The sequence below is a fragment of the Phyllobates terribilis genome, unplaced genomic scaffold (genome assembly GCF_046119375.1).
Source record: "Phyllobates terribilis strain yellow unplaced genomic scaffold, ASM4611937v1 Scaffold_40__1_contigs__length_11209783, whole genome shotgun sequence".
NCBI lineage: Eukaryota > Metazoa > Chordata > Amphibia > Anura > Dendrobatidae > Phyllobates > Phyllobates terribilis.
In genome coordinates, this window is record NW_027362800.1 from 7,240,133 (window position 1) to 7,261,430 (window position 21,298).

Genomic DNA, 21,298 nt, shown 5'->3' on the forward strand with positions numbered 1-21,298 from the left:
TTGCCTAATATGTCTGTTTATCCAAAAGGAAGTATAGAGGGAGAGCTAGATAGATAGCATTGCATTACATTACATTACATGGCAATGCAATGCACAGTTGCTGAAGTTGAACCAAAATGAGCTTGTCATCTGGCTTCTGCAACTTTTAACATGAAAAATCCAATGAGGAGAAGAAAAGCAAAGCCAAAGAGTCCATCCCAAAATCCGACAAACAAGCAAAATGAACAAAAAGCATTGAATTCAATTCTTTCTGATTTTAGAAACTGCATTAAAGAAGGGGTGCACCGGTCCTGGAGATACTGCAATACCAGGTCAATGCGTGGAGTGGACAGAGCAAGCTCTTTTTCCATCTCCCTGTTCTAAAAATCCATTTAATATATGGTCCCCAGATAGGGGACGTATCAGATATTAAACTGATAAGAACAGATACTACACTTGATCTTAGCCAAAAGGCCGAGAAGCGATAACCAGAATTGGTTTCCGACTACGGTGCCACCCAAGGATTCTGAAAAGTCCATTTGTGGAGATGGCCACCTGGACTCCCGTTAAGAAGACATGCTGTCAACCTCTAGATCCCTCACATGCCTGCACTTTTCGGCTTGCTGCTGCTGCAATCCACGCGTTTTAGATCTGCATAACTCCACCTCTTTTAGCACAGTACCCTCAACCCCCGGCTGTTCCCACCCGCCTCAACACCGTTGGAAGGGAGGAGAACCAATTAAGGCGGGGGGGGGGGGTGGAACGAGCAGCTGTCTACCCTTAGCAGGAGGGTTGCTGATTAATTACCTCTCCTGCTGCTGCTGGCTGTCCAGCAGCAGACTGAAGGTGGCTGCTGCTGTGCGCAGGTATATAAAGGCTCAGAGCCTATTATGACACGCGCAGCCAGCGTTCCATTGCCACATTCCGTCTACTGCAGGCGGGATACCTGGATGGCTGAATGTCACTGAGAAGCTCACAGAGACCGCCATAAGCAACAGTTTAAAAGAATGCCACAGACTAATCAACCAAACTTTTTGGGTTGGTTTCTCTTTTATAGTCTGCAGGCATTAAATGAAAGAAGTCAGTGTTCCAGCAGAGGGAGACAACGTTTCAGAAAAGGCATTGTAGCAAACCAAAAAAGAAATTTTAAGCGCAGCAGAGTAACCAGCTCACATACCTGTTAGCTCAGGTGAGTTTAAAAGGCTGCTGTTGATAACAAGGGCATTTGCTAAATAGATGGTGTGTGTGCAACAATATACTGAAAGGTCAATTATATTGTGCAGCTTATCTCACCACCTGTAGTTATTTAGGTGAAAGCTCCAAAATGCTTGCCTAATATGTCTGTTTATCCAAAAGGAAGTATAGAGGGAGAGCTAGATAGATAGCATTGCATTACATTACATTACATGGCAATGCAATGCACAGTTGCTGAAGTTGAACCAAAATGAGCTTGTCATCTGGCTTCTGCAACTTTTAACATGAAAAATCCAATGAGGAGAAGAAAAGCAAAGCCAAAGAGTCCATCCCAAAATCCGACAAACAAGCAAAATGAACAAAAAGCATTGAATTCAATTCTTTCTGATTTTAGAAACTGCATTAAAGAAGGGGTGCACCGGTCCTGGAGATACTGCAATACCAGGTCAATGCGTGGAGTGGACAGAGCAAGCTCTTTTTCCATCTCCCTGTTCTAAAAATCCATTTAATATATGGTCCCCAGATAGGGACGTATCAGATATTAAACTGATAAGAACAGATACTACACTTGATCTTAGCCAAAAGGCCGAGAAGCGATAACCAGAATTGGTTTTCGACTACGGTGCCACCCAAGGATTCTGAAAAGTCCATTTGTGGAGATGGCCACCTGGACTCCCGTTAAGAAGACATGCTGTCAACCTCTAGATCCCTCACATGCCTGCACTTTTCGGCTTGCTGCTGCTGCAATCCACGCGTTTTAGATCTGCATAACTCCACCTCTTTTAGCACAGTACCCTCAACCCCCGGCTGTTCCCACCCGCCTCAACACCGTTGGAAGGGAGGAGAACCAATTAAGGCGGGGGGGGGGGTGGAACGAGCAGCTGTCTACCCTTAGCAGGAGGGTTGCTGATTAATTACCTCTCCTGCTGCTGCTGCTGCTGGCTGTCCAGCAGCAGACTGAAGGTGGCTGCTGCTGTGCGCAGGTATATAAAGGCTCAGAGCCTATTATGACACGCGCAGCCAGCGTTCCATTGCCACATTCCGTCTACTGCAGGCGGGATACCTGGATGGCTGAATGTCACTGAGAAGCTCACAGAGACCGCCATAAGCAACAGTTTAAAAGAATGCCACAGACTAATCAACCAAACTTTTTGGGTTGGTTTCTCTTTTATAGTCTGCAGGCATTAAATGAAAGAAGTCAGTGTTCCAGCAGAGGGAGACAACGTTTCAGAAAAGGCATTGTAGCAAACCAAAAAAGAAATTTTAAGCGCAGCAGAGTAACCAGCTCACATACCTGTTAGCTCAGGTGAGTTTAAAAGGCTGCTGTTGATAACAAGGGCATTTGCTAAATAGATGGTGTGTGTGCAACAATATACTGAAAGGTCAATTATATTGTGCAGCTTATCTCACCACCTGTAGTTATTTAGGTGAAAGCTCCAAAATGCTTGCCTAATATGTCTGTTTATCCAAAAGGAAGTATAGAGGGAGAGCTAGATAGATAGCATTGCATTACATTACATTACATGGCAATGCAATGCACAGTTGCTGAAGTTGAACCAAAATGAGCTTGTCATCTGGCTTCTGCAACTTTTAACATGAAAAATCCAATGAGGAGAAGAAAAGCAAAGCCAAAGAGTCCATCCCAAAATCCGACAAACAAGCAAAATGAACAAAAAGCATTGAATTCAATTCTTTCTGATTTTAGAAACTGCATTAAAGAAGGGGTGCACCGGTCCTGGAGATACTGCAATACCAGGTCAATGCGTGGAGTGGACAGAGCAAGCTCTTTTTCCATCTCCCTGTTCTAAAAATCCATTTAATATATGGTCCCCAGATAGGGGACGTATCAGATATTAAACTGATAAGAACAGATTTTTTGATTGAAGCTGCATCCAAGGCACTGAAAAATGTGACCGAAGTCACACCAAAACAGCGCACGAGGCGAGGATTCATGTGGACCCTTCCCGGAGGAGAGGGTCCCCAATAAACCATCCCCATCCCTCCGAGCCAGAAGGCCACAGCGAGGGTCAGGGATCTCCGATGCTCTCCCTAGCCGAAGCCGGAGAAGAGCCGTTTTCGTGCTCCCAGCTTCCATCTAGGCTGCCACCCTAGTGGAGCTGGAGCCTGTGTTGGTTTCTCAGCCCAAAGCTGACCGGACCTCCGACCGGGTTTATAAAAATTCCCCTTCCTAGCCCGGAGGCCAGGAATAGGGGGGGTTGCTCAGAAAGTATGGTTGGCAAAGGTGCGGCGTGCTACGAAGCCAAGTCTTTCTGGGGTTCCCAGTCCCAGTAAGCTTGGACTCCCACCAGGGCGCCTACTCCTGGGGCACATTGCTCCAAAGCCCTCACACTTACCCAGCCTAGTGACTTCGATCCTGGAGGGCCATGTTTTCCATCAGATAACTCTATGAGCCACCTGGCGTACTAACAAGTGCACCAAACCAGTGTGTAATATGCATCAATTTACTAGGGCAGCCCAAGGACAAAACTGCCTTTTCAAAAGATACTACACTTGATCTTAGCCAAAAGGCCGAGAAGCGATAACCAGAATTGGTTTCCGACTACGGTGCCACCCAAGGATTCTGAAAAGTCCATTTGTGGAGATGGCCACCTGGACTCCCGTTAAGAAGACATGCTGTCAACCTCTAGATCCCTCACATGCCTGCACTTTTCGGCTTGCTGCTGCTGCAATCCACGCGTTTTAGATCTGCATAACTCCACCTCTTTTAGCACAGTACCCTCAACCCCCGGCTGTTCCCACCCGCCTCAACACCGTTGGAAGGGAGGAGAACCAATTAAGGCGGGGGGGGGGTGGAACGAGCAGCTGTCTACCCTTAGCAGGAGGGTTGCTGATTAATTACCTCTCCTGCTGCTGCTGCTGCTGGCTGTCCAGCAGCAGACTGAAGGTTGCTGCTGCTATGCGCAGGTATATAAAGGCTCAGAGCCTATTATGACACGCGCAGCCAGTCTTCCATTGCCACATTCCGTCTACTGCAGGCGGGATACCTGGATGGCTGAATGTCACTGAGAAGCTCACAGAGACCGCCATAAGCAACAGTTTAAAAGAATGCCACAGACTAATCAACCAAACTTTTTGGGTTGGTTTCTCTTTTATAGTCTGCAGGCATTAAATGAAAGAAGTCAGTGTTCCAGCAGAGGGAGACAACGTTTCAGAAAAGGCATTGTAGCAAACCAAAAAAGAAATTTTAAGCGCAGCAGAGTAACCAGCTCACATACCTGTTAGCTCAGGTGAGTTTAAAAGGCTGCTGTTGATAACAAGGGCATTTGCTAAATAGATGGTGTGTGTGCAACAATATACTGAAACGTCAATTATATTGTGCAGCTTATCTCACCACCTGTAGTTATTTAGGTGAAAGCTCCAAAATGCTTGCCTAATATGTCTGTTTATCCAAAAGGAAGTATAGAGGGAGAGCTAGATAGATAGCATTGCATTACATTACATTACATGGCAATGCAATGCACAGTTGCTGAAGTTGAACCAAAATGAGCTTGTCATCTGGCTTCTGCAACTTTTAACATGAAAAATCCAATGAGGAGAAGAAAAGCAAAGCCAAAGAGTCCATCCCAAAATCCGACAAACAAGCAAAATGAACAAAAAGCATTGAATTCAATTCTTTCTGATTTTAGAAACTGCATTAAAGAAGGGGTGCACCGGTCCTGGAGATACTGCCATACCAGGTCAATGCGTGGAGTGGACAGAGCAAGCTCTTTTTCCATCTCCCTGTTCTAAAAATCCATTTAATATATGGTCCCCAGATAGGGGACGTATCAGATGTTAAACTGATAAGAACAGATACTACACTTGATCTTAGCCAAAAGGCCGAGAAGCGATAACCAGAATTGGTTTCCGACTACGGTGCCACCCAAGGATTCTGAAAAGTCCATTTGTGGAGATGGCCACCTGGACTCCCGTTAAGAAGACATGCTGTCAACCTCTAGATCCCTCACATGCCTGCACTTTTCGGCTTGCTGCTGCTGCAATCCACGCGTTTTAGATCTGCATAACTCCACCTCTTTTAGCACAGTACCCTCAACCCCCGGCTGTTCCCACCCGCCTCAAAACCGTTGGAAGGGAGGAGAACCAATTAAGGCGGGGGGGGGGGTGGAACGAGCAGCTGTCTACCCTTAGCAGGAGGGTTGCTGATTAATTACCTCTCCTGCTGCTGCTGCTGCTGCTGGCTGTCCAGCAGCAGACTGAAGGTGGCTGCTGCTGTGCGCAGGTATATAAAAGCTCAGAGCCTATTATGACACGCGCAGCCAGCGTTCCATTGCCACATTCCGTCTACTGCAGGCGGGATACCTGGATGGCTGAATGTCACTGAGAAGCTCACAGAGACCGCCATAAGCAACAGTTTAAAAGAATGCCACAGACTAATCAACCAAACTTTTTGGGTTGGTTTCTCTTTTATAGTCTGCAGGCATTAAATGAAAGAAGTCAGTGTTCCAGCAGAGGGAGACAATGTTTCAGAAAAGGCATTGTAGCAAACCAAAAAAGAAATTTTAAGCGCAGCAGAGTAACCAGCTCACATACCTGTTAGCTCAGGTGAGTTTAAAAGGCTGCTGTTGATAACAAGGGCATTTGCTAAATAGATGGTGTGTGTGCAACAATATACTGAAAGGTCAATTATATTGTGCAGCTTATCTCACCACCTGTAGTTATTTAGGTGAAAGCTCCAAAATGCTTGCCTAATATGTCTGTTTATCCAAAAGGAAGTATAGAGGGAGAGCTAGATAGATAGCATTGCATTACATTACATTACATGGCAATGCAATGCACAGTTGCTGAAGTTGAACCAAAATGAGCTTGTCATCTGGCTTCTGCAACTTTTAACATGAAAAATCCAATGAGGAGAAGAAAAGCAAAGCCAAAGAGTCCATCCCAAAATCCGACAAACAAGCAAAATGAACAAAAAGCATTGAATTCAATTCTTTCTGATTTTAGAAACTGCATTAAAGAAGGGGTGCACCGGTCCTGGAGATACTGCCATACCAGGTCAATGCGTGGAGTGGACAGAGCAAGCTCTTTTTCCATCTCCCTGTTCTAAAAATCCATTTAATATATGGTCCCCAGATAGGGGACGTATCAGATATTAAACTGATAAGAACAGATACTACACTTGATCTTAGCCAAAAGGCCGAGAAGCGATAACCAGAATTGGTTTCCGACTACGGTGCCACCCAAGGATTCTGAAAAGTCCATTTGTGGAGATGGCCACCTGGACTCCCGTTAAGAAGACATGCTGTCAACCTCTAGATCCCTCACATGCCTGCACTTTTCGGCTTGCTGCTGCTGCAATCCACGCGTTTTAGATCTGCATAACTCCACCTCTTTTAGCACAGTACCCTCAACCCCCGGCTGTTCCCACCCGCCTCAAAACCGTTGGAAGGGAGGAGAACCAATTAAGGCGGGGGGGGGGGTGGAACGAGCAGCTGTCTACCCTTAGCAGGAGGGTTGCTGATTAATTACCTCTCCTGCTGCTGCTGCTGCTGCTGGCTGTCCAGCAGCAGACTGAAGGTGGCTGCTGCTGTGCGCAGTTATATAAAAGCTCAGAGCTTATTATGACATGCGCAGCCAGCGTTCCATTGCCACATTCCGTCTACTGCAGGCGGGATACCTGGATGGCTGAATGTCACTGAGAAGCTCACAGAGACCGCCATAAGCAACAGTTTAAAAGAATGCCACAGACTAATCAACCAAACTTTTTGGGTTGGTTTCTCTTTTATAGTCTGCAGGCATTAAATGAAAGAAGTCAGTGTTCCAGCAGAGGGAGACAACGTTTCAGAAAAGGCATTGTAGCAAACCAAAAAAGAAATTTTAAGCGCAGCAGAGTAACCAGCTCACATACCTGTTAGCTCAGGTGAGTTTAAAAGGCTGCTGTTGATAACAAGGGCATTTGCTAAATAGATGGTGTGTGTGCAACAATATACTGAAAGGTCAATTATATTGTGCAGCTTATCTCACCACCTGTAGTTATTTAGGTGAAAGCTCCAAAATGCTTGCCTAATATGTCTGTTTATCCAAAAGGAAGTATAGAGGGAGAGCTAGATAGATAGCATTGCATTACATTACATTACATGGCAATGCAATGCACAGTTGCTGAAGTTGAACCAAAATGAGCTTGTCATCTGGCTTCTGCAACTTTTAACATGAAAAATCCAATGAAGAGAAGAAAAGCAAAGCCAAAGAGTCCATCCCAAAATCCGACAAACAAGCAAAATGAACAAAAAGCATTGAATTCAATTCTTTCTGATTTTAGAAACTGCATTAAAGAAGGGGTGCACCGGTCCTGGAGATACTGCAATACCAGGTCAATGCGTGGAGTGGACAGAGCAAGCTCTTTTTCCATCTCCCTGTTCTAAAAATCCATTTAATATATGGTCCCCAGATAGGGGACGTATCAGATATTAAACTGATAAGAACAGATACTACACTTGATCTTAGCCAAAAGGCCGAGAAGCGATAACCAGAATTGGTTTCCGACTACGGTGCCACCCAAGGATTCTGAAAAGTCCATTTGTGGAGATGGCCACCTGGACTCCCGTTAAGAAGACATGCTGTCAACCTCTAGATCCCTCACATGCCTGCACTTTTCGGCTTGCTGCTGCTGCAATCCACGCGTTTTAGATCTGCATAACTCCACCTCTTTTAGCACAGTACCCTCAACCCCCGGCTGTTCCCACCCGCCTCAACACCGTTGGAAGGGAGGAGAACTAATTAAGGCGGGGGGGGGGGTGGAACGAGCAGCTGTCTACCCTTAGCAGGAGGGTTGCTGATTAATTACCTCTCCTGCTGCTGCTGCTGCTGCTGGCTGTCCAGCAGCAGACTGAAGGTGGCTGCTGCTGTGCGCATGTATATAAAGGCTCAGAGCCTATTATGACACGCGCAGCCAGCGTTCCATTGCCACATTCCGTCTACTGCAGGCGGGATACCTGGATGGCTGAATGTCACTGAGAAGCTCACAGAGACCGCCATAAGCAACAGTTTAAAAGAATGCCACAGACTAATCAACCAAACTTTTTGGGTTGGTTTCTCTTTTATAGTCTGCAGGCATTAAATGAAAGAAGTCAGTGTTCCAGCAGAGGGAGACAACGTTTCAGAAAAGGCATTGTAGCAAACCAAAAAAGAAATTTTAAGCGCAGCAGAGTAACCAGCTCACATACCTGTTAGCTCAGGTGAGTTTAAAAGGCTGCTGTTGATAACAAGGGCATTTGCTAAATAGATGGTGTGTGTGCAACAATATACTGAAAGGTCAATTATATTGTGCAGCTTATCTCACCACCTGTAGTTATTTAGGTGAAAGCTCCAAAATGCTTGCCTAATATGTCTGTTTATCCAAAAGGAAGTATAGAGGGAGAGCTAGATAGATAGCATTGTATTACATTACATTACATGGCAATGCAATGCACAGTTGCTGAAGTTGAACCAAAATGAGCTTGTCATCTGGCTTCTGCAACTTTTAACATGAAAAATCCAATGAGGAGAAGAAAAGCAAAGCCAAAGAGTCCATCCCAAAATCCGACAAACAAGCAAAATGAACAAAAAACATTGAATTCAATTCTTTCTGATTTTAGAAACTGCATTAAAGAAGGGGTGCACCGGTCCTGGAGATACTGCAATACCAGGTCAATGCGTGGAGTGGACAGAGCAAGCTCTTTTTCCATCTCCCTGTTCTAAAAATCCATTTAATATATGGTCCCCAGATAGGGGACGTATCAGATATTAAACTGATAAGAACAGATACTACACTTGATCTTAGCCAAAAGGCCGAGAAGCGATAACCAGAATTGGTTTCCGACTACGGTGCCACCCAAGGATTCTGAAAAGTCCATTTGTGGAGATGGCCACCTGGACTCCCGATAAGAAGACATGCTGTCAACCTCTAGATCCCTCACATGCCTGCACTTTTCGGCTTGCTGCTGCTGCAATCCACGCGTTTTAGATCTGCATAACTCCACCTCTTTTAGCACAGTACCCTCAACCCCCGGCTGTTCCCACCCGCCTCAACACCGTTGGAAGGGAGGAGAACCAATTAAGGCGGGGGGGGGGGGTGGAACGAGCAGCTGTCTACCCTTAGCAGGAGGGTTGCTGATTAATTACCTCTCCTGCTGCTGCTGCTGCTGGCTGTCCAGCAGCAGACTGAAGGTGGCTGCTGCTGTGCGCAGGTATATAAAGGCTCAGAGCCTATTATGACACGCGCAGCCAGCGTTCCATTGCCACATTCCGTCTACTGCAGGCGGGATACCTGGATGGCTGAATGTCACTGAGAAGCTCACAGAGACCGCCATAAGCAACAGTTTAAAAGAATGCCACAGACTAATCAACCAAACTTTTTGGGTTGGTTTCTCTTTTATAGTCTGCAGGCATTAAATGAAAGAAGTCAGTGTTCCAGCAGAGGGAGACAACGTTTCAGAAAAGGCATTGTAGCAAACCAAAAAAGAAATTTTAAGCGCAGCAGAGTAACCAGCTCACATACCTGTTAGCTCAGGTGAGTTTAAAAGGCTGCTGTTGATAACAAGGGCATTTGCTAAATAGATGGTGTGTGTGCAACAATATACTGAAAGGTCAATTATATTGTGCAGCTTATCTCACCACCTGTAGTTATTTAGGTGAAAGCTCCAAAATGCTTGCCTAATATGTCTGTTTATCCAAAAGGAAGTATAGAGGGAGAGCTAGATAGATAGCATTGCATTACATTACATTACATGGCAATGCAATGCACAGTTGCTGAAGTTGAACCAAAATGAGCTTGTCATCTGGCTTCTGCAACTTTTAACATGAAAAATCCAATGAGGAGAAGAAAAGCAAAGCCAAAGAGTCCATCCCAAAATCCGACAAACAAGCAAAATGAACAAAAAGCATTGAATTCAATTCTTTCTGATTTTAGAAACTGCATTAAAGAAGGGGTGCACCGGTCCTGGAGATACTGCAATACCAGGTCAATGCGTGGAGTGGACAGAGCAAGCTCTTTTTCCATCTCCCTGTTCTAAAAATCCATTTAATATATGGTCCCCAGATAGGGGACGTATCAGATATTAAACTGATAAGAACAGATACTACACTTGATCTTAGCCAAAAGGCCGAGAAGCGATAACCAGAATTGGTTTCCGACTACGGTGCCACCCAAGGATTCTGAAAAGTCCATTTGTGGAGATGGCCACCTGGACTCCCGTTAAGAAGACATGCTGTCAACCTCTAGATCCCTCACATGCCTGCACTTTTCGGCTTGCTGCTGCTGCAATCCACGCGTTTTAGATCTGCATAACTCCACCTCTTTTAGCACAGTACCCTCAACCCCCGGCTGTTCCCACCCGCCTCAACACCGTTGGAAGGGAGGAGAACCAATTAAGGCGGGGGGGGGGGGTGGAACGAGCAGCTGTCTACCCTTAGCAGGAGGGTTGCTGATTAATTACCTCTCCTGCTGCTGCTGCTGCTGGCTGTCCAGCAGCAGACTGAAGGTGGCTGCTGCTGTGCGCAGGTATATAAAGGCTCAGAGCCTATTATGACACGCGCAGCCAGCGTTCCATTGCCACATTCCGTCTACTGCAGGCGGGATACCTGGATGGCTGAATGTCACTGAGAAGCTCACAGAGACCGCCATAAGCAACAGTTTAAAAGAATGCCACAGACTAATCAACCAAACTTTTTGGGTTGGTTTCTCTTTTATAGTCTGCAGGCATTAAATGAAAGAAGTCAGTGTTCCAGCAGAGGGAGACAACGTTTCAGAAAAGGCATTGTAGCAAACCAAATAGAAATTTTAAGCGCAGCAGAGTAACCAGCTCACATACCTGTTAGCTCAGGTGAGTTTAAAAGGCTGCTGTTGATAACAAGGGCATTTGCTAAATAGATGGTGTGTGTGCAACAATATACTGAAAGGTCAATTATATTGTGCAGCTTATCTCACCACCTGTAGTTATTTAGGTGAAAGCTCCAAAATGCTTGCCTAATATGTCTGTTTATCCAAAAGGAAGTATAGAGGGAGAGCTAGATAGATAGCATTGCATTACATTACATTACATGGCAATGCAATGCACAGTTGCTGAAGTTGAACCAAAATGAGCTTGTCATCTGGCTTCTGCAACTTTTAACATGAAAAATCCAATGAGGAGAAGAAAAGCAAAGCCAAAGAGTCCATCCCAAAATCCGACAAACAAGCAAAATGAACAAAAAGCATTGAATTCAATTCTTTCTGATTTTAGAAACTGCATTAAAGAAGGGGTGCACCGGTCCTGGAGATACTGCAATACCAGGTCAATGCGTGGAGTGGACAGAGCAAGCTCTTTTTCCATCTCCCTGTTCTAAAAATCCATTTAATATATGGTCCCCAGATAGGGGACGTATCAGATATTAAACTGATAAGAACAGATACTACACTTGATCTTAGCCAAAAGGCCGAGAAGCGATTACCAGAATTGGTTTCCGACTACGGTGCCACCCAAGGATTCTGAAAAGTCCATTTGTGGAGATGGCCACCTGGACTCCCGTTAAGAAGACATGCTGTCAACCTCTAGATCCCTCACATGCCTGCACTTTTCGGCTTGCTGCTGCTGCAATCCACGCGTTTTAGATCTGCATAACTCCACCTCTTTTAGCACAGTACCCTCAACCCCCGGCTGTTCCCACCCGCCTCAACACCGTTGGAAGGGAGGAGAACCAATTAAGGCGGGGGGGGGGTGGAACGAGCAGCTGTCTACCCTTAGCAGGAGGGTTGCTGATTAATTACCTCTCCTGCTGCTGCTGCTGCTGGCTGTCCAGCAGCAGACTGAAGGTGGCTGCTGCTGTGCGCAGGTATATAAAGGCTCAGAGCCTATTATGACACGCGCAGCCAGCGTTCCATTGCCACATTCCGTCTACTGCAGGCGGGATACCTGGATGGCTGAATGTCACTGAGAAGCTCACAGAGACCGCCATAAGCAACAGTTTAAAAGAATGCCACAGACTAATCAACCAAACTTTTTGGGTTGGTTTCTCTTTTATAGTCTGCAGGCATTAAATGAAAGAAGTCAGTGTTCCAGCAGAGGGAGACAACGTTTCAGAAAAGGCATTGTAGCAAACCAAAAAAGAAATTTTAAGCGCAGCAGAGTAACCAGCTCACATACCTGTTAGCTCAGGTGAGTTTAAAAGGCTGCTGTTGATAACAAGGGCATTTGCTAAATAGATGGTGTGTGTGCAACAATATACTGAAAGGTCAATTATATTGTGCAGCTTATCTCACCACCTGTAGTTATTTAGGTGAAAGCTCCAAAATGCTTGCCTAATATGTCTGTTTATCCAAAAGGAAGTATAGAGGGAGAGCTAGATAGATAGCATTGCATTACATTACATTACATGGCAATGCAATGCACAGTTGCTGAAGTTGAACCAAAATGAGCTTGTCATCTGGCTTCTGCAACTTTTAACATGAAAAATCCAATGAGGAGAAGAAAAGCAAAGCCAAAGAGTCCATCCCAAAATCCGACAAACAAGCAAAATGAACAAAAAGCATTGAATTCAATTCTTTCTGATTTTAGAAACTGCATTAAAGAAGGGGTGCACCGGTCCTGGAGATACTGCAATACCAGGTCAATGCGTGGAGTGGACAGAGCAAGCTCTTTTTCCATCTCCCTGTTCTAAAAATCCATTTAATATATGGTCCCCAGATAGGGGACGTATCAGATATTAAACTGATAAGAACAGATACTACACTTGATCTTAGCCAAAAGGCCGAGAAGCGATAACCAGAATTGGTTTCCGACTACGGTGCCACCCAAGGATTCTGAAAAGTCCATTTGTGGAGATGGCCACCTGGACTCCCGTTAAGAAGACATGCTGTCAACCTCTAGATCCCTCACATGCCTGCACTTTTCGGCTTGCTGCTGCTGCAATCCACGCGTTTTAGATCTGCATAACTCCACCTCTTTTAGCACAGTACCCTCAACCCCCGGCTGTTCCCACCCGCCTCAACACCGTTGGAAGGGAGGAGAACCAATTAAGGCGGGGGGGGGGGTGGAACGAGCAGCTGTCTACCCTTAGCAGGAGGGTTGCTGATTAATTACCTCTCCTGCTGCTGCTGCTGCTGGCTGTCCAGCAGCAGACTGAAGGTGGCTGCTGCTGTGCGCAGGTATATAAAGGCTCAGAGCCTATTATGACACGCGCAGCCAGCGTTCCATTGCCACATTCCGTCTACTGCAGGCGGGATACCTGGATGGCTGAATGTCACTGAGAAGCTCACAGAGACCGCCATAAGCAACAGTTTAAAAGAATGCCACAGACTAATCAACCAAACTTTTTGGGTTGGTTTCTCTTTTATAGTCTGCAGGCATTAAATGAAAGAAGTCAGTGTTCCAGCAGAGGGAGACAACATTTCAGAAAAGGCATTGTAGCAAACCAAAAAAGAAATTTTAAGCGCAGCAGAGTAACCAGCTCACATACCTGTTAGCTCAGGTGAGTTTAAAAGGCTGCTGTTGATAACAAGGGCATTTGCTAAATAGATGGTGTGTGTGCAACAATATACTGAAAGGTCAATTATATTGTGCAGCTTATCTCACCACCTGTAGTTATTTAGGTGAAAGCTCCAAAATGCTTGCCTAATATGTCTGTTTATCCAAAAGGAAGTATAGAGGGAGAGCTAGATAGATAGCATTGCATTACATTACATTACATGGCAATGCAATGCACAGTTGCTGAACTTGAACCAAAATGAGCTTGTCATCTGGCTTCTGCAACTTTTAACATGAAAAATCCAATGAGGAGAAGAAAAGCAAAGCCAAAGAGTCCATCCCAAAATCCGACAAACAAGCAAAATGAACAAAAAGCATTGAATTCAATTCTTTCTGATTTTAGAAACTGCATTAAAGAAGGGGTGCACCGGTCCTGGAGATACTGCAATACCAGGTCAATGCGTGGAGTGGACAAAGCAAGCTCTTTTTCCATCTCCCTGTTCTAAAAATCCATTTAATATATGGTCCCCAGATAGGGGACGTATCAGATATTAAACTGATAAGAACAGATTTTTTTTTTTTTATCGAAAGCCCGAATTCGTGTACAAAACCCGAGTGCGCTTAAAAAAGTGACAAATGCCACAAAAAAAGTGCACTAGGATGCTGGTCTTCTTGAAACCCTCTCCAAAAGGAGAAGGGTCCCCCAAACCATTCCCCGTCCCTCCGAGCCCAAAGGCCACAGCGAGGAACAGGGACAAAAAGCCACCTCCAGCCGAAGCCAGAGGCGACCCAATCTTACCCCCAGCACCTGCCCGAGTTCTCACCCGAGCAAGGCACTGGGAGCCAAAGACTGTGCTCCCCTCCCGGAAGAGGGGAGCCAACAACGCTCTCCTCCCGAAAGAGGAGAGCCAGGGGGGTTCAGGGGGGAGCGGAACCTGATGGCCACACACTCCCCCCCTAGACCTGCCAAGAGAGGAACCCGTAAGGGAACCGCATCCCGACAAAATCCTAGTAGGACGTGACACACGTGAATAAGTGGACACACAGTGACAAAGAAATTAAATAAATAGTGAAGGTTTCACAGTATAATACTGCCCGGACCTTCGACCGGGAATTGAAAAATTCCCCATCCTAAGACCAGAAGGCCCGGAATAAGGGTGTGTGCAAAGAAAGAAAATTTGAAGTGCTTGTGCAAATGTGCCATAAACTCAAGTGGGGTTCCCAATCCCAGTGAGTTAAGGCACCCCAGGGTCACCACTCCTGGGGCACTTCACACTTCGGGCTTTCGATCTTCCCCGGCCCAATGGCGTCGATCCTGGGGGGCCATGCTTTCCACCAGATGACTATATTAGCCACCTGGCGTACTAACAAGCGCCTAAATCCCAGTGTGCATAATGTATCAATCTACTAGGGCGGCCAACATCCAAAACCGCCTTTTCGAAAGATACTACACTTGATCTTAGCCAAAAGGCCGAGAAGCGATAACCAGAATTGGTTTCCGACTACGGTGCCACCCAAGGATTCTGAAAAGTCCATTTGTGGAGATGGCCACCTGGACTCCCGTTAAGAAGACATGCTGTCAACCTCTAGATCCCTCACATGCCTGCACTTTTCGGCTTGCTGCTGCTGCAATCCACGCGTTTTAGATCTGCATAACTCCACCTCTTTTAGCACAGTACCCTCAACCCCCGGCTGTTCCCACCCGCCTCAACACCGTTGGAAGGGAGGAGAACCAATTAAGGCGGGGGGGGGGTGGAACGAGCAGCTGTCTACCCTTAGCAGGAGGGTTGCTGATTAATTACCTCTCCTGCTGCTGCTGCTGCTGGCTGTCCAGCAGCAGACTGAAGGTGGCTGCTGCTGTGCGCAGGTATATAAAGGCTCAGAGCCTATTATGACACGCGCAGCCAGCGTTCCATTGCCACATTTCGTCTACTGCAGGCGGGATACCTGGATGGCTGAATGTCACTGAGAAGCTCACAGAGACCGCCATAAGCAACAGTTTAAAAGAATGCCACAGACTAATCAACCAAACTTTTTGGGTTGGTTTCTCTTTTATAGTCTGCAGGCATTAAATGAAAGAAGTCAGTGTTCCAGCAGAGGGAGACAACGTTTCAGAAAAGGCATTGTAGCAAACCAAAAAAGAAATTTTAAGCGCAGCAGAGTAACCAGCTCACATACCTGTTAGCTCAGGTGAGTTTAAAAGGCTGCTGTTGATAACAAGGGCATTTGCTAAATAGATGGTGTGTGTGCAACAATATACTGAAAGGTCAATTATATTGTGCAGCTTATCTCACCACCTGTAGTTATTTAGGTGAAAGCTCCAAAATGCTTGCCTAATATGTCTGTTTATCCAAAAGGAAGTATAGAGGGAGAGCTAGATAGATAGCATTGCATTACATTACATTACATGGCAATGCAATGCACAGTTGCTGAAGTTGAACCAAAATGAGCTTGTCATCTGGCTTCTGCAACTTTTAACATGAAAAATCCAATGAGGAGAAGAAAAGCAAAGCCAAAGAGTCCATCCCAAAATCCGACAAACAAGCAAAATGAACAAAAAGCATTGAATTCAATTCTTTCTGATTTTAGAAACTGCATTAAAGAAGGGGTGCACCGGTCCTGGAGATACTGCAATACCAGGTCAATGCGTGGAGTGGACAGAGCAAGCTCTTTTTCCATCTCCCTGTTCTAAAAATCCATTTAATATATGGTCCCCAGATAGGGGACGTATCAGATATAGTGTTGAGCCACCCCCGTAGTGTTCGGGTTCGGTTCGGTTCGTCGAACACCGGGATGTTCGAGGAACTGTTCGTCGAACTGTTCGTCGAACACCTTAGAACACCGTCGAACACCGTTAAAACCAATGGCAGGCAAACAAAAACACATAGAAACACATAGAAAACACCTGCAAAGGTGTCCAAAAGCTGACAAACTGCTCAGAAGACACTCTCTTTAAAAAAGCCGGCCGGCAAATTCAGCAGCGGCATACACCGGTACCCGACAATTTAGACAAGAAGGAATAGAGCATCACACATAGATTAGATAGATAGAAACATGTCAGTCACACATATAAGAAGCACAGTGACAGTGTTGGTTACTGCACTTGTCATTTAGTGTAAAGGATTTATTAAAAAAAATATTAGTGTTTTCATGCACCGTCTCTTTAAAAAAGCCGGCCGGCAATTCAGCATCTGTACCCGACAATTTAGAACAGAAAGAATAGAGCTTCACACATAGATTAGATAGATAGAAACATGTCAGTCACATATATAATAAGTACAGTGATAGTGTTGCTTACTGTACTTGTCATTTAGTGTAAAGGATTTATTTAAAAAAATAATAGTGTTTTCATGCACTGTCTCTTTAAAAAAGCCGGCCGGCAATTCAGCAGCGGTACCCGACAATTTATAACAGACAGAATAGAGCTTCACACATAGATTAGATAGATAGAAACATGTCAGTCACATATATATGAAGTACAGTGATAGTGTTGGTTACTGTACTTGTCATTTAGTATTAAAATAAAGGATTTATTATTAAAAAAATTGGCGTGGGGTTCCCCTTAATTTTAGGCTCTAGCGGAGGTTAAGCAGACGGCTGGGGCAGATGTTTGAAGCCTGGGAAGGGGGTAATACCCACGGAGCTTCCCAGGCTACTAATATCAGCCCCCAGCTGAATACATAGCCTTTACTAGCTATTAAAATGGGGGACCCCCCCAAAAAAATGACGTGGGGTCCCCCCTAATTTAATAGCTAGCAAAGGCTAGGCAGACAGCTGGGGGCTGATATTAATAGCCCAGGAAGGGAGCCATGAATATTGGCCCCCTCCCAGGCTAGAAACACCAGCCGTCAGCCGCCCCAGAAATGGCGCATTCATAGGATGCGCCAATTCTGGCACTTAGCCTCGCTCTTCCACGCTGCCCTGGTGCGGTGGCAGGGGGTAATAGGGTTGGGGTTGATGTCAGCTTATAATGCCAGCTGACATCAAGCCCAGGTTAGTAATGTAGAGGCGTCTATAAGACACCGCCATTACTAACCCCATAGTCAAAGTTAAAAAAAACACAAACACCCAGAATAAAGTCCTTTAATTGAAATAAAGACACAATCCTTTATTGTTCTAAATTAAACCATACTTACCATCACGCCCATTCCAGCTGAAGCCAACGATCTCCTGCAATAAAAGAAAAATAATAAAGCAACCTCATCCTTACGTTTCCATGGTTCCCACGACAGCTTCAGCTCTGCTACATCGAGATGACAGGCTGGACCGCAGCAGAACGCTGCCATCCAGCCTGTCATCCCGCAGACACTGAGAAGCGCAGGCTTGCTTGCGCTGCTCAGCGTCTCTCTGTGACGACATCCAGAAGAGCCGAGTTCATGTCCAATTAACTCGGCTCACCTCATGCACGTCACTGACAGCGTGGGAAAATTCTCACGCTGAAGCGCTGATTGCAGGAGAATTTTCCCACGCTGTCAGTGACGTGCAGGAGGTGAGCTGAGTTCATTGGACATGAGCTCACCTCATGCACATCACTGACAGCGTGGAAGAATTCTCCTGCACTCAGCACTTCAGCGTGAGAATTTTCCCACGCTGTCAGTGACGTGCATGAGGTGAGCCGAGTTCATTGGACATGACCTCGGCTCATCTGGATGCCGTCACAGCGAGACAGTGAGGAGCGCAAGCATGCCTGCGCTTCTCAGTGTCTGCGGGATGACAGACTGGATGGCAGCGTTCTGCTGCGGTCCAGCCAGTCATCTCGATGTAGCAGAGCTGAAGCTGTCGTGGGAACCATGGAAAGGTAAGGATGAGGTTGGTTTATTATTTTTCTTTTATTGCAGGAGATCGTTGGCTTCAGCTGGAATGGGTGTGATGGTAAGTATGGTTTAATTTAGAACAATAAAGAATTGTGTCTTTATTTCAATTAAAGGACTTTATTCTGGGTGTTGTGTTTTTTTTAAATACTTTACTAGAAATTCATGGCGGTCATGTCTAATACTGGCGTGACCCCATGAATTTTGGGCTTGGGGCCAGCTGATAATACCAAGCTGGCCCTAACCCCTTTATTACCCAGTGAGCCACCGCACCAGGGCCCTGGATGAGTTGGGCACAGCGCCAGAAGATGGCGCTTCTATGAAAGCGCCATTTTCCGGGGTGGCTGCGGACTGCAATTTGTAGCGGGGGGGGGCCCAGAAAGCTTGGGCCTCCCTGCGCTGCAGATTCCAGCCCCCAGCTGCCTAGTTGTACCTGGCTGGACACAAAAATAGGGCGAAGCCCCACGTACTTTTTTTTTTAATTATTTCATGAAATTCATGAAATAATTAAGAAAAAAAGGGCTTCCCTATATTGTTGTGTCCGGCCAGGTACAAATAGGCAGCTGGTGGATGGGGGCAGCCCGTTCCTGCCTGCTGTACCTGGCTGGACACAAATATAGTGCGAAGCCCCACTTAAATTTTTTTAAATTATTTCAGGAAATTCATGAAATAATTTAAAAAAAATTGACGTGGGGCTTCGCACTATATTTGTGTCCAGCCAGGTACAGCAGGCAGGAACGGGCTGCCCCCAACCACCAGCTGCCTATTTGTACCTGGCCGGACACAACAATATAGGGAAGCCCTTTTTTTCTTAATTATTTCATGAAATAATTTAAAGAAAATTGACGTGGGGCTTCGCCCTGTTTTTGTGTCCAGCCAGGTACAACTAGGCAGCTGGGGGCTGGAATCCGCAGCGCAGGGAGGCCCAAGCTTTCTGGGCCACCCCCGCTGCAAATTGCAGTCCGCAGCCATCCCAGAAAATGGCGCGTTCATAGAAGCGCCATCTTCTGGCGCTGTACCCAACTCATCCAGGGCCCTGATGCGGTGGCTCACTGGGTAATAAAGGGGTTAGGGCCAGCTTGGCATTATCAGCTGGCCCTAAGCCCGAAATTCATGGGGTCACGCCAATATTAGACATGACCACCATGAATTTCTAGTAAAGTATTTAAAAAAAACACAACACCCAGAAAAAAGTCCTTTAATTGAAATAAAGACACAATTCTTTATTGTTCTAAATTAAACCATACTTACCATCACACCCATTCCAGCTGAAGCCAACGATCTCCTGAAATAAAAGAAAAATAATAAAGCAACATCATCCTTACCTTTCCATGATTCCCATGACAGCTTCAGCTCTGCTACATCGAGATGACAGGCTGGACCGCAGCAGAACGCTGCCATCCAGCCTGTCATCCCGCAGACACTGAGAAGCGCAGGCTTGCTTGCGCTCCACAGTGTCTCTCTGTGAGGGCATCCAGATGAGCCGAGTTAATGTCCAATGAACTCGGCTCACCTCATGCACGTCACTGACAGCGTGGGAAAATTCTCCTGCACTCAGCGCTTCAGCGTGGGAGAATTCTCACACTGAAGCGCTGAGTGCAGGAGAATTCTCCCACGCTGTCAGTGACGTGCAGGAGGTGAGCTGAGTTCATTGGACATGAGCTCACCTTATGCACGTCACTGACAGCGTGGGAAAATTTTCCTCCACTCACCGCTTCAGCGTGAGAATTTTCCCACGCTGTCAGTGACGTGCATGAGGTGAGCCGAGTTCATTGGACATGAACTCGGCTCATCTGGATGTCGTCACAGAGAGACGCTGAGCAGCGCAAGCAAGCCTGCGCTTCTCAGTGTCTGCGGGATGACAGGCTGGATGGCAGCGTTCTGCTGCGGTCCAGCCTGTCATCTCGATGTAGCAGAGCTGAAGCTGTCGTGGGAACCATGGAAAGGTAAGGATGAGGTTGCTTTATTATTTTTCTTTTATTGCAGGAGATCGTTGGCTTCAGCTGGAATGGGCGTGACGGTAAGTATGGTTTAATTTAGAACAATAAAGGATTGTGTCTTTATTTCAATTAAAGGACTTTATTCTGGGTGTTTGTGTTTTTTTTAACTTTGACTATGGGGTTAGTAATGGGGGTGTCTTATAGACGCCTCTCCATTACTAACCTGGGCTTGATGTCAGCTGGCATTATAAGCTGACATCAACCCCAACCCTATTACCCCCTGCCACCGCACCAGGGCAGCGTGGAAGAGCGAGGCTAAGTGCCAGAATTGGCGCATCCTATGAATGCGCCATTTCTGGGGCGGCTGACGGCTGGTGTTTCTAGCCTGGGAGGGGGCCAATATTCATGGCTCCCTTCCTGGGCTATTAATATCAGCCCCCAGCTGTCTGCCTAGCCTTTGCTAGCTATTAAATTAGGGGGGACCCCACGTCATTTTTTTTGGGGGGTCCCCCATTTTAATAGCTAGTAAAGGCTATGTATTCAGCTGGGGGCTGATATTAGTAGCCTGGGAAGCTCCGTGGGTATTACCCCCTTCCCAGGCTTCAAACATCTGCCCCAGCCGTCTGCTTAACCTCCGCTAGAGCCTAAAATTAAGGGGAACCCCACGCCTATTTTCTTAATAATAAATCCTTTATTTTAATACTAAATGACAAGTACAATTTAAATAATAAAAATATGGGAGGAAGAGAAACCAATCACAAACTAAAATGTTTTTATACAAATGCACAAAGCATGGGCAACAAACAAGGAGAATTAGAACTACTAACGCAGGAAAAGAAATATGATGTCATTGGAATCACTGAAACTTGGTGGGACGATACACATGATTGGAATAAAAGGCTAAAAGGATACAACTTATTTGCAAGAAACAGACTTG

The 21,298-nt window shown here is 45.9% G+C and overlaps 11 non-coding genes and 3 pseudogenes across 11 annotated transcripts; all 14 read right to left on the minus strand.

The window, feature by feature from the left end:
* Window positions 1-274: 274 nt before the first annotated feature.
* Window positions 275-465, minus strand: LOC141189044 (U2 spliceosomal RNA). The gene has a single exon (XR_012263116.1). It is a non-coding gene; the product is annotated as a U2 spliceosomal RNA (small nuclear RNA).
* Window positions 466-1,581: 1,116 nt separating this feature from the next.
* Window positions 1,582-1,771, minus strand: LOC141185162 (U2 spliceosomal RNA). Its single transcript, XR_012259850.1, has one exon. It is a non-coding gene; the product is annotated as a U2 spliceosomal RNA (small nuclear RNA).
* Window positions 1,772-2,892: 1,121 nt separating this feature from the next.
* On the minus strand, window positions 2,893-3,074 carry LOC141185643 (U2 spliceosomal RNA). Its single transcript, XR_012260284.1, has one exon. It is a non-coding gene; the product is annotated as a U2 spliceosomal RNA (small nuclear RNA).
* Window positions 3,075-3,598: 524 nt separating this feature from the next.
* On the minus strand, window positions 3,599-3,714 carry LOC141186124 (U2 spliceosomal RNA; annotated as a pseudogene).
* Window positions 3,715-4,834: 1,120 nt separating this feature from the next.
* Window positions 4,835-5,025, minus strand: LOC141184744 (U2 spliceosomal RNA). Its single transcript, XR_012259470.1, has one exon. It is a non-coding gene; the product is annotated as a U2 spliceosomal RNA (small nuclear RNA).
* A 1,124-nt stretch (window positions 5,026-6,149) lies between these two features.
* Window positions 6,150-6,340, minus strand: LOC141184664 (U2 spliceosomal RNA). The gene has a single exon (XR_012259398.1). It is a non-coding gene; the product is annotated as a U2 spliceosomal RNA (small nuclear RNA).
* Window positions 6,341-7,464: 1,124 nt separating this feature from the next.
* On the minus strand, window positions 7,465-7,655 carry LOC141189045 (U2 spliceosomal RNA). Its single transcript, XR_012263117.1, has one exon. It is a non-coding gene; the product is annotated as a U2 spliceosomal RNA (small nuclear RNA).
* A 1,124-nt stretch (window positions 7,656-8,779) lies between these two features.
* Window positions 8,780-8,970, minus strand: LOC141189046 (U2 spliceosomal RNA). The gene has a single exon (XR_012263118.1). It is a non-coding gene; the product is annotated as a U2 spliceosomal RNA (small nuclear RNA).
* A 1,122-nt stretch (window positions 8,971-10,092) lies between these two features.
* On the minus strand, window positions 10,093-10,283 carry LOC141189047 (U2 spliceosomal RNA). Its single transcript, XR_012263119.1, has one exon. It is a non-coding gene; the product is annotated as a U2 spliceosomal RNA (small nuclear RNA).
* Window positions 10,284-11,404: 1,121 nt separating this feature from the next.
* LOC141189048 (U2 spliceosomal RNA) lies at window positions 11,405-11,595 on the minus strand. Its single transcript, XR_012263120.1, has one exon. It is a non-coding gene; the product is annotated as a U2 spliceosomal RNA (small nuclear RNA).
* A 1,120-nt stretch (window positions 11,596-12,715) lies between these two features.
* On the minus strand, window positions 12,716-12,906 carry LOC141189050 (U2 spliceosomal RNA). The gene has a single exon (XR_012263122.1). It is a non-coding gene; the product is annotated as a U2 spliceosomal RNA (small nuclear RNA).
* Window positions 12,907-14,027: 1,121 nt separating this feature from the next.
* On the minus strand, window positions 14,028-14,212 carry LOC141185903 (U2 spliceosomal RNA). Its single transcript, XR_012260495.1, has one exon. It is a non-coding gene; the product is annotated as a U2 spliceosomal RNA (small nuclear RNA).
* Window positions 14,213-15,001: 789 nt separating this feature from the next.
* Window positions 15,002-15,093, minus strand: LOC141186175 (U2 spliceosomal RNA; annotated as a pseudogene).
* Window positions 15,094-16,220: 1,127 nt separating this feature from the next.
* LOC141186034 (U2 spliceosomal RNA) lies at window positions 16,221-16,318 on the minus strand (annotated as a pseudogene).
* Window positions 16,319-21,298: the final 4,980 nt, after the last annotated feature.